Source organism: Euprymna scolopes, chromosome 36 (genome assembly GCF_053919585.1).
Source record: "Euprymna scolopes isolate OS-2025 chromosome 36, ASM5391958v1, whole genome shotgun sequence".
Lineage (NCBI taxonomy): Eukaryota > Metazoa > Mollusca > Cephalopoda > Sepiida > Sepiolidae > Euprymna > Euprymna scolopes.
Genome location: NC_136517.1, coordinates 17,975,781 through 17,988,021, shown reverse-complemented (window position 1 = coordinate 17,988,021; position 12,241 = coordinate 17,975,781). Strand labels below are relative to the sequence as shown.

General features: G+C 36.8%; 1 protein-coding gene and 1 pseudogene across 6 annotated transcripts in view; one reads left to right on the top strand and one right to left on the bottom strand.

Moving 5' to 3' along the window:
- Positions 1-12,241, top strand: part of LOC145260367 (uncharacterized) — a 341,973-nt gene that overhangs the window by 97,760 nt on the left and 231,972 nt on the right. The gene's annotated exons all lie outside the window — the stretch shown is intronic.
- LOC145260868 (U2 spliceosomal RNA) lies at positions 4,893-5,016 on the bottom strand (annotated as a pseudogene).

Sequence of the window (12,241 nt, the reverse complement as noted above, 5' to 3'; positions counted from 1 at the left end):
TTTCGACTCAAGGTTTCAGGTTCGATCCTTCATACTTACCTACCAAAACTTTTTTATTTTAACCCCCACTCCACCCCACCCTCACCCCAACACAAACACCCGGATGTTTTGATTTACCCAAAACCACACACACCTCCAAACACCCGGGCAATGCCGGGTACCCCCCCCCCCCGCTAGTCTATATATATAAAAGCAAATATGTATGTATGTTCGCTTTTTGTGTATGTCTGTAAAAGGCTTTTTTCCGAGAAGCGGTCGGTTGGCTCACAAATTCTTAAAACTTTTTATATCACATATAAATCATAATATTTATGAGTAAACGGAGGTCGCCTGTCTATTTAATTTGCTCGACTTCGGAGAGATAAATATTCAATATTTTTCGCTTGCCGTATGTGGATTAGGCTTTTTCGTATAATAAAAGCGGCACTAATTTTGGCGGTATTTTTCCGGTCGTGATCGCCGGAAATGTCTGAAAGCAATCAGATTTGATCAATGTGGAAATATTTTCCTCATATCAGACAATTGCGATTTGGACAATCCCTTTTTTATGGGGAGCTGGTCGCCCCCCCCCCCCCAACATCTTGGGAAAATAAAAATAAAAAAAGCGTTCCCGCAGTAAATAAAATACTACCCTGCAGTCAAAGTTGACCTCATTAAGTAATTAAAATGTGCACCTGCCAATTCTAAATAGTTGAATAAATTCAAACGTGTTTTCGTTAGTATGTCGCGGTGGCCCAATGGTTAACGTTGCACTTTTTTTTTTCACACTTTAATTTCCAACTTTGCCTCAAGGGTTCAGGTTCGATCCTCATACTCACCTACTTTTTTTACTTCACCAAAAAAAAGCGAATGTATGTATGTATGTATGCTTTTCCTCGATGTCCACAAAAGGCTTCTTTCAGAGAAGTGCTCTCTCGGTTCACAACTTCTTAAAACTTTTTATATCATCTATAAATTGTAATATCTCACAGTTAACCACGGAGCTCGCCTGCCTATTTAATTTTATTGACTTTCAAACAATAATTATTCGACATTTCCCGCATTGGCACGCGTTATATTCGGTTTTCAGTATAAAAAAAAGCGAAACTCGACTCACCGCCGAAAGCCAGTGGTCTCTAGAGAGCTAAGTAACGTTTGGTCAATGTTGACTTCGTCATATCAGACGGTAGCTTTCATTTCGAGACGAGACGCTCCCCCTAATAAACAGGGAGCGGATTTTTAAAAACAAACAAACTGATTTATTGACCTCATTAAAAACTGTCCCGCACAAAATGCTAACTGCTGAATAGCTATCGCCGTCACGTCAATCAAAAATGCGCACCTGTTTTTTTTTTTTTTTTCACACTTTACTATTTTCCAACTGCGCGTCGTCGTTTTTTTTTTCACATTTCGGGGTTTTTTCACACACACCTACAAACACCCGGGCAACGCCGGGTACCCCTCGCTATAAAAGGCAAAATGTGTGTGTGTTTGTATGTCTTGCAAAAACTTTCGACAGAGGTGACGGATTTTCGCGAGTTCGGTATCATTTTTAAGCTCATCATCTTGGACAGCAAATATCGAAAAATTGGCCAAAAACATTAATTCTTTCACCTTAAACTGGACCCTTTTCTACAAGGAGTGCCGAAAAAATCGTTCCTTCATTTTCTCTCCTCCTGCTACTACAACAATGACGTCATGTTTGACCTAGGAAACATTGACGTTAGTTTAAACCACCTGCAAGTGTTTTTTTTATTTTTACAGTGATCACCACTTATCAAGGCCCGGAAGCCACTCAGGGATAAGGGTTATTGCAAGTACATTACGTTAGTGTGGAGATTTGCTGAAGTGTTTACTTAAGGAGGCGGTTCATTAGGAATTTGTTAACATTGGACTTGAACACATCCAAGTTGTAGTCCAGAGGGAAGCAGGCAGACGGAACAGAGTTCCACAGGCGTGTTTTTAAAGGTTTAATTTTAACCGTTTTCAATTGTATGTCTCTTTAACGTAGGGGTAACGTATCAGGCTTTTTTTTTCCCCCGCCTTAGCCTCGATGCTTCGGGTTCGAGCCTATCTTCATACCTAAACTTTTTTTTCCTCTTTTACACCTTTTTTTTTTTTTTTTTTAACGTTTGTTCGCTGTTTTGCTTTGTTTTGGTTTTTCCAATTTTTTTTAACATGTTTTTTTTTTTTTTTTATATAATATTAAAACAGGGTCACCCTCTCCTACTTACACACCTTCAAACACCCGGGCAACGCAGGGTACCCCTGCTAGTATATATATATAAAGGTGCTTTTTGTGTATGTGTGTGAGTTTGTTCCCTATGAACTCTAAATGGTTCGGTCAATTTTTTAAGTTTCTCACAAATTTATTTTGTGTCTGAGGATGTTTTTTTTTTTTTTTTTTACAAAGGAGTTACCACGTATTAATGCGTAGAGGCCACTCGAGGATAAGGATTAATGAGTGTACTGTAGTCAATGGGAAAATATTGTAGTAATCGTTAATAGTGGAAATTTGGTAGATTGGATTACTTAAGGGAACGGCTCATCAAGAACTTGTTCATGTTGGACTTGAAGACACCCATATTGTAGTTAGTTGGAAAGTAGGAAAATGGAACAGAGTTCCAAAAGCGTGCAGTTCTAAGTTTATGGAATCTACGTTTAGGTTTAAGCACAGATAAAGAGTGGGGGAAATTGTTTATAGTGACTTCAGCTAGATGGGTGGTTTTCGTGAAAGTCAGGCCAGGGAAGACCATAAATTGGAGCTCAGATGAGCGTTTGCCATAAAAATAACGATAACGTCTCTTCTGTGGGAAAGAGAGGTTGCAGGAAAGAAAGGAATCCCCCACTAGGCTACGAAGTGTATTTTGAACTCTGTCAAGGCAGGATAAGTTGCTTCTAGCAGCTCCTGCCCAGATGTGGCAATAGTACTCCATCCTTGGATGTATGGCCAATTACTTTTGTACAAGTAGTGAATTGCATCAGCAGTGAGATATCTACTGGAGAATGATTCCACCATTTTTCCAGCAGCTTTGGCAATGGATATGATGTACGTATTTCATTTCAGATCAGAAGTAAAGGTCAGACTCAGAAGCTTGGCAAATCATGGAGCCTCCCCAAGACGAGTGCCATTCATTTCAATTGATGCCAGACAGGAATCAGAGCGTAAAATAGGTTCTGTGTCGGAATGCCTCCCTTATGTATCCATAATAGAAAAAATGAAAGATTTCATCAATTTCGATGACAAAACTGTGGAACATTCAGTCTCGGGTAACGTCAAGTATTGTGTGTGTATATATATATATTATAGTATATATTATGTCAGATCATGTCATATGCTACTGGTACCATGTAACCCAGTACTACCTGCCTCATGGTCGGGTCACCGGCGACTAAACTGGTTCCCCCACCAGACTTGTTTGGTGAGGAGGGCGGCTAGTCTCCCTGAAGGATTAAAAACAAGACCTTCCAAAGGGCGAATGAACTCTTTTTCTGGGTCAACGGCCAACTAGCACCTGTATATTTGTGTGTGTGTATATGTGTGTTGGGGTAGAGAGGGCTCCCGTAAGCCGTGGTGAAGGCAACCTTTCTAGGAGAAGCAAATCTCTGATTTAAAAAACCATAAAACGGAAGACCAGTACCCGCATTAAGCTGGTCTGCAGTTTAATTTGTTGCTGGCTATCTTGCTCTTGCTTGTTGCTGGATCTCAACATTTTGAACCGAGAGAGAAACTTAGCTGTCGTACAAAGCTAAGACTCTGTAACATCATATTTGTATAGATACTCCCTCAGACATTTGGGCTCATGGATTTTAAATGTCTGAGGGAGTGGCACTTGTCTGACAAGAAGTTGCAATCATCATATATATATATATATATATATATATATATATATATAGTCACATGAAAGACGCCCTTATGTACCCTTGCTTCTGTGACCTGATGAGACTAGGAACTGCAGATTAGAGTAGGTATATGGTTGTACACAGGGACACCATACCACAGAGTCGTCCAGTTAACCCGGTGAAGACACTTGATTTTATGTGTCATCTTTGCTTCAGGCCATGTAGGTCGGCTGCTGGTTTGAAGAGTCACCTTCGTGGCCATTTTAGATGAACTAGGGGATGGGGTTGATGGTGGGTTTTTTGTTGGGTAAGACGGCAATCATCTGCGAAGGTGAAGCAATCCTCATATATATATATATATATATATATATATATATATATATATATATATATATCTCAGAAAACTTACATTGAATACTAATATTATACTAAATTCCTTAAATATTAAACCAGTATGGCCATACAACCCATTTTTTTTCTCTTCCTTTTGAATAAATATTTGATTTGACTCATAAAGTCTACTTTGATTTGATAAAGGAAATTGGAGTTTGCTGCTGTGTGAACGAATAAATAAATTAGCATGAAAGATCATTGGTTAATGAGAACAAACAGCTGCATAACAGGTGTGCAGATTGGCGTCCTTTTGTCGGTGTAGATTTGAAAATGTATTGGCAAATCAAACGAGACTGATTGCAACTCAAACTAGGAAATAATGAAATCAGCTGTCACAAATGAAACCGATGAACCAAGATGTGAAATCACTACACAAATTGAAGAAACAGTTTAAGATGAGGTAGATAGTCAACTAAAAAATAACAAGGCCGATAGCCATTAGTTGCGTGTTCTCGTGTAATGAATGAATGCGTGAATGTAGGATTGACATGAAATTCTTAAAGATAAACTAAAATGACCGAAAAATGGGCTTAAATGACTTAAATAAATAAAAAGTAAATGACTTAGAATGACTTTTAATGAACTTAAGAATGACTTGAATGTTTAAAAAATAACTGGAATCCTTCAAAAACAACTTGAATGATCTGGGGAATGACTTTGAGACTGACTTCTTTTAAAGTGGGTGATCATTTTACATTAAATTAATACAGAAAAGTGATCCCCATTTTATATCATAAGTACAGCATGTAGTAAGAACAGATACTACCCTTTGATCTTGGCCAAATGGCCAAGAAAAGCGGTATTTATTAGCTTCCCGACCAAGCAAATTAGGCACAAGACCGATTTTTAATGTGAGGAGTGAAGGGGAAATGGGGATCAACTCCCTGGGGAGTAGGGGAGCTGGATAGTGACAATTGGTATGAAGGGTTGCCCCTACATTGACCAAGGTCTTATATGTGGGATTTCCCCCACATATGGTCTTTGCTTGCAGTATCTGCCGGAACAGATACTAGACTTTGATCGTTGCCAAAAGGCCAAGAAAAGCTTAAAAAGCTAAGAACAGCATCTATTAACAACAGACCTTTGATCTTAACCAAAAAGACCAAGCACAAGTGTTACAGACAGACTGACCGACGGATGGACCGACGGAGTGACTTATAGAGTCACTTGCACGTGACTAAAAATAGATTCTCATCACGGGGTTTAAAAAAGAATGTGATTTACTTCCAGCAAGCTAAAATAAGTATCAATTTGCTGTTCTTGCTATTGCAGTAGCTTCCCCCCACTTGTAGTCTTGGTTTTAAAAAGACCAAGCTCAATAGGTATCTCTTGTCTTTGTGTATTATCATCTTTCGTTCGTTTTACATTACATTAAGATGCTTCATGCTTTGTCCGGAGCAACTTCCATAAAAAAAATCAAAACAACAAAAAAAATATGCTAACATAAAATGTAAAACTTAGTTTACTATGGAGAAAAATATACATAATTAAGAAAGAATCCTCCACTATAATGAATAGCAATGTGTACATTTAAAATACATATTCTATGGCTTTTTTTTTTTTTTTTTTAAATATCTAGCCCCCTCCAATAACCGCTTAAGTAGGAAGACCTGTCAAAACATACACAAATTATTGACAGAAGACACTGGCTTACAAGTTGAAGATCTTAAGGCCATGGAAGATAGAGCTATGGAGGAAAAGAATCAATTTGGTCCAAGCAACCCGCTCGATGTGATGAGAGCCCTCTCCTCCATTCCAATGAGGGTATCTGTTGTGTACTTTTCAAGTTTTAGTTGGACATACAGCTATATGCTCTTTATGTAATAGATTAACAAAAAGAATCTATACCGTGTGAATGGGCATGTATTGATTCTATATTGGGTGGAGATTAGAAACAATCAAATAATCCAATGAGCTGTGTTGCTTACTCCATCAACTAATGACAATATTAGTGCAGACGTTATTACTCTCATTAATTTTTATTCCATTAGAAATAAACATGCTTTTGTTGTTTGTGTTTGTAAAATTACATTCGTTTCGTTTCTGCTTTGGAATCATTTTCAATTAGCTGCCAACAATTGTACAAGGAATAACACGTTAGGCTCTCGGCTGATTTCCTTTGCTCGGTGCAAGGCTGTATACAAACACCAGGAAATTAACAGAGGCCCAAATTCTTTTGGGAGAAGTTACAAAAAAAAAAAAAAAAACTAACAAAAAAAAAAAAAAACTAACAAAGAATACCGTTCATTATGAAAGTCATAAATCAGTCTAAGAGCTGAATACCGGAATTTATAGAAGCCAAAGATGAGGAGTCTGGAGAAGTCTGAAGTTGGTAATTTTTGCTGTTGAAAAAAAAAAAAAAAAAAAAAAAATCAACTTTTGACTCCTTTAACCAATGTAATAAACATTTTTTAAAAAATCCTATATTTTTTTTTTTTTTTTTTACATAGGCATCACCACTTATCAAGGCCGATAGGCCACTTAAGGATAAGGGTTAAAGAGTGTAGAGTAGTCAAAAGGACAATATAGTAATCGATAGTAATGGAAGTTCGGTAAATTTGTTAACTTAAGTGGAACGGCTCATCAGAAACTTGTTCACGTTGGACTTGAAGACAACCATATTATGGAAAGCAGGAAAACGGAAGACAATTCCACATGCGTGCAGTTCTAAGAAAGAAGCTTTGATCATGGAACCTATGTTTAGGTTTAGGCACAGATAAAGAGTGGGGAAAATTATTGATAATGTTTTCAGCTAGTCTAGTGTTTCTTGTGAAAGTTTGGCGAGGGGGGACCATAGATTGAAGCTCAGTCGAACACTTTCCATGAAAATAATGATAAAGCAGAGACAAACTTGCAACATCTCTTCTGTGAGATAGAGGTTGCAGCGAAGAGAAAAGGACATCTCTCACCAGGCCACGAAGTCTATTTTGAACCCTATCAAGGCAGGACAATATATTCCTTTATTTTCTTTTAAAGTTCCTGAATTCCTTTTCTTCTGGTGATTTAAGGGTGCAATAAACTCTAAAATTGACATAATAATTACATGAATGATTCTGCGCTACGCTACGAAACAAGTGAATATTTTAACATGCTGAAAGAAATAAACGGGTAAAATGGACAACATCTCAAAATTTGGAATGTAGACCTTTTGTCATTTATTTGTATATGCTACATAGCTGATGTAGTTACATCGAGCTTCATAAATTAAGGATTGGTAGAAATAGAAGGCAAAATGTAATTGAATAAGCATATTTTTCCATAAATAATATATACTAGCAAGGAGACTCAACGTTGCTCGGTATTGAATGAGGATTAATGAATGTTACACTTGCAGCACTTTTATTGTCATTGAAATCGACCATTATCAATTAAATCGACTGATTGCTGCTCTATTTGGGAACCCACCACGGTGTATCAGAAGGAAGCTTACATGTTTCCCTGCAGTGACTTAGTTTACAATACATTGTAGTCTACATTGCACCGTAGAGAACCTACTCTTGATTTTATAAAATTATTTTTATATAATGACTTGAATTAAAGTGTAAAAAGCGTAGAAAGAGGAATCTCCCCCCCCCCCCCCGATGTTGTAAACTGTCTGGTCATGTCGGTCTCCAGTAATTTTCTTCTCGGCTCGGTGTACTCTTAGCTAACTTTGACACCAATCTCTCTGATTTCTCTCAGGGGGAGAAGGGAGATTATTCTGAGCTATCAACTCCTCGACTTTTTTTTTCTACAAGAGTCACCACTTATCAAGACTCAAAGGCCACCCGAGGATAAGGGTTAACGAATGTAAGGTGGTAGTGTAGTAATCGTTAATTGTGTACATTGGGTAGAATTTGATTATTTAAGAGGACGATTCAACAAGAACTTCCTTATGATACTGTAGTCGACCGGGATGCAGGCCAGTGGAACAGTGTTCCACAGGTGACCAGTTCTAGAAAAGCTTTGTTCATGGAATCTGCATTTAGATTTAGGCACAGATAGAGAGTGGGGGAAATTGTTGATAGTGGTTGTAGCTAGTAGTGTTTTGTGTGAATGTTCGACAAGGAGGGACTATAGATTGTAACTCAGACTGAGTCCAACTCTCCACTGTCAACACCGGACACTATCTTTGATTACAACCCCACCTCAGCTCTCCTTTGTATACATTGATAAACAACTTCCTATACCTTTGTTCTACTGATAAACCCATTTCCTCTTTTGTTATACTACTTTCTTCTTTTTTTTTTTTTTTTTTTTAAAATTATACTTCCCAACGTTTGAGGACGATGGGGGGGGGACAACATCGATAGTATCACAGAAATATATTGTAGACATTTGAGTAAGCGTGATTCTCCATTTCTTTTTGTAATCAACACAAAATTTGCGAAACTGAGATCAAATCTTATTTTGCGATATTTTTTATTTTTTTCCTCATTTTCTTCCCAAATTTAGATAAACGTTTTTGTCGTCTCTATTTTCTGCTCTTCATATTTGCCTAAAGAATATTGGTTAATGTCGGCTATTTTCGGACACGATCCACTGGTGCATGGCTGTATATTGTCTTGCTCTGTCTTTCCGGGCAGCATAACCTATTCTCTGATGCTCTTTTCTTGTTTAACCTATGATTTGCCTTTTTATTGATAAATCAACCTTTAAGCCGATTCCGTCTACTTTGAATGTGTCTCTACAAATGAACACAGTCGACAGAAGTGAGGCTCAAAATCTGATTGTTGCGGATGCAAGCCTCCAAGAGTTAAAGATCAACAATCTTATTGCATTCGTGTGATTCTGCTACCTTTTTTTTCTCGTATCAAATCAAAGAATGGCGGATTATAGCTGCCATATACATCACGCATGAATTTCTGCAACAAGACTCAGATCTTTCCGGTGTTTCATCGTTTGATTTCTCGTTTATTTATAAATGTATTCTTGCATTTTGAGGAAAGGTTTTGTCTGTCAGTCAGTTACCTGTGCGTCAATTTGAAATTTTTCTTTGGTCTGCCATGTCTGAATTGAAATAGGTTTTCCTTTGGTCTGTCACACTTGAGGTTAAAATATAATTTTCATATCTAAACTGTAAATACATAGATTTAATTGATTTAATTGACAGATCTTAAGCTCATCAGATCTTAAGCATTCTTTTCCGTTTTCTGGCATTCCTCAGTTTTTATGGCAAAGAAAAGGCTGCGGACATCAAATACTGAAGTTATTTATTTCTAGTTAATCTTACATTGTCTTTTAAACATCGATTGTTTTATTCTTCAAGTTATACAACACGCGTTGCTAATACATAAACTAGAAAACGTACTTCAGCTATGGGTAAACTAACATCTTGTGTTCAATTAAATGTTTACAATAAGTATTGTTACAAAATTGACTAACACCAAAAGGCTTTTGATATGCTGTAAAATAAAAAAAAAAACCAAAAACAAACCTTTCTACCAACGCTATTTTTATTCATAGAGAAGTATTCTTTGAGATTTTATTATGGTATGGTTTTATTATGGGTAGGGTTCTAATATTCTACTAGCAATCTTATTTAGAGTATATTCTCCATTGAAAGTCTCCGAAACAATCACCTGGATTTTAACCAAAGCTCCTTTAGCTGACTTGTAACCTTAATACCGCTGGGTACGTGTGGTGATGGTGCGGAAAGATTAAGGGATTAGAAGCCATGATTAGTATGCGCCTGTTGCAAGGAAACAGTGGCTGCATGCAGGTGCGAACCTAGAACCATATGATAATGAGGCGTAGATGATTATGCAAAATGGGCACTGTGGGGAGTCCAAAAGGGGACAGATTTTTTTTTTTTTTTTTTTGCTCGAAAGTTATTTAGTAATTTATTTTATTGGTTGTTTGAAAAACAAAAAAAAATGCTGAAATTAAATCAGATAATCTGTTTCGTTAACTTAATCTTTTCCTTTTTTTATTATAAAAGTTTGCGCACAAGACCTTTTGAAAAAAAAAAAAAGAAGCGATTCAGCCATACATATTTGCATTGAAAGAACATTAATCTGAAATAGTTTGATCAAATAAATTTAGTATTAAATGAGGCTTTAGTTTTGACTTAAGACAGATACCAAATCTCCAATAGTAATAGATGCTTTAAGAACAAGTGAAGCATGCATGGTCCCCCATGAATGCACAGCGAACGAGGCATAAAAAAAAAAAATGACTAAGTTCAGCATTTGACACCCCCCTCCCATTTAGACTGAAAAGTCCCCAGGGGACATCAAATCCCCGGTGCAGTGTAAATTTGAGTTTTGCACCATGCAAATAAAAGAAATGACGAAGTCCATCATTCCCCCCCCCATATTTAGCCCCAAAAGTCCCCAAGGCATTAACTTATTTAAATTTGAGTTCAGCACCATGCAACACTGCTAAATAGTCATACGCAGAAAATTTTGGACAAATATGGTATAATAGTCCAAAAATTAAGTGTTTTTGTCGGCGCTAAAAGAGCTCCTGGGGCACACCCAAGAGTTATCGCGAAGTATAGACAAACAAAATTATATAGAAATCAGTTAGTTACAACTTTTCAGAAAGTTTTATAAAGCTTCAAGGTATCAATTTATTTTAATAAGCACAAGTGTCAATTTTAGCGATTTTAAGCTGAAAAGCACCCCGGCCGGGGGGGGGGGGGTCAACCAGAGTTTTTCCCGGAAAATCCGTTCCATTACTTTTTTTTTTTTTACTCGTATCATGTTTAATGTTTGTGCAAAATTCAAAAAAATTCCAAGGTGTAGTTATTGAGAAAAGTGCGGACGGACAAGGGTGAATTTACAGGTCCACTCTCCTTTTGTCGGGGACCAAAAACTATATTGTAAAAAAAAAATAAGTACAATTCTGTAAATGTCGAATGTAAATCTGTTTATATAAATTTGAGATAGCAGAATTTCAGAGCAAAGCGTATTTGTACTTTGCTTTGAACTTAGCACTGTCCTCCCAAGATTACAATATTCCTTTTGTGTAAATAAAATGTTTATATTCATAAACATTTGTTTTGTTGCATAGCAACCTTTTTTTTTTTTTTTTTTTTTTTTTTTTTTTTATTATTTAATGTCAAATACGTTCGTCGTATTAACGTTTTTGTGTTTCAGACTCCTTGCATCCTCAAACACTTAGGCGTGATGTTTGGTTTAGTTATTCTGCTTCACATCAACTTCAGTGCCGAATCTGGTAATTCTGGAGAAAGCTTCTACGCTTCGATCTCCTCACATCCTCAAATATCAATTCATAGTGCTTGACTGTTTTTGCTCCCGGTTTTGCAGAACATGACTTAAATTTGCAAAGTGAAAGAGTAATAACATTAATTTTTGGTGCATTTTAAGTGAAGATGCTAGTATATAATTGGTCAGAAAGGTGGGGAAGGTGGGTGTAATTGGGGGAGAAAGGCGGGGATGGTGGGTGGAAGAGATCGTTGGTCTCCTGACAAAAGAGGGATTGGACCTACTAATTCACTCCCGTTCGTTTGTTCGTACATTTCTCAATACACACTCCTTGGATTTTCTTGAAATTCGCCCCCCCCCCCCCACACACAGTTGCATTTATATAATTGTAGAGATATATATGATTGCACACACACACACACACATATTGATTCAATAAAGTGAAACTGCATGGTCGGTTCCACTATTATCCTTGAGTTGCTTCAGTGTGAGTCTATCCGTTACATTTCTGCATCGTTCTGCCTTCTATAAACCTAAATTTCGTTTATAGATAAAAATTTTTAATGTACGGTGCATTTGAGTCAGGAAGCCAATATCTTCAGGCAGCCTGATCTGGTAGCACCAGCATAAACATTTTAAAACATTTTTTATTTATTTATTTTTTTTTTTTAACTAAAATATTGTAAAAATAGATGCATCGTATTTAATGGGGGGGGTTCTTATATATATATATATATATATATATATATATATATATGTGTGTGTGTGTGTGTAACATATAAAAATCTGTTGTTGGATTTGGCATTTATAGAGATTTAATTTCCCTCACTTCTCGTGTTAATTTCTGGTAGCCTGAAGATAAGATACCAGCCTAT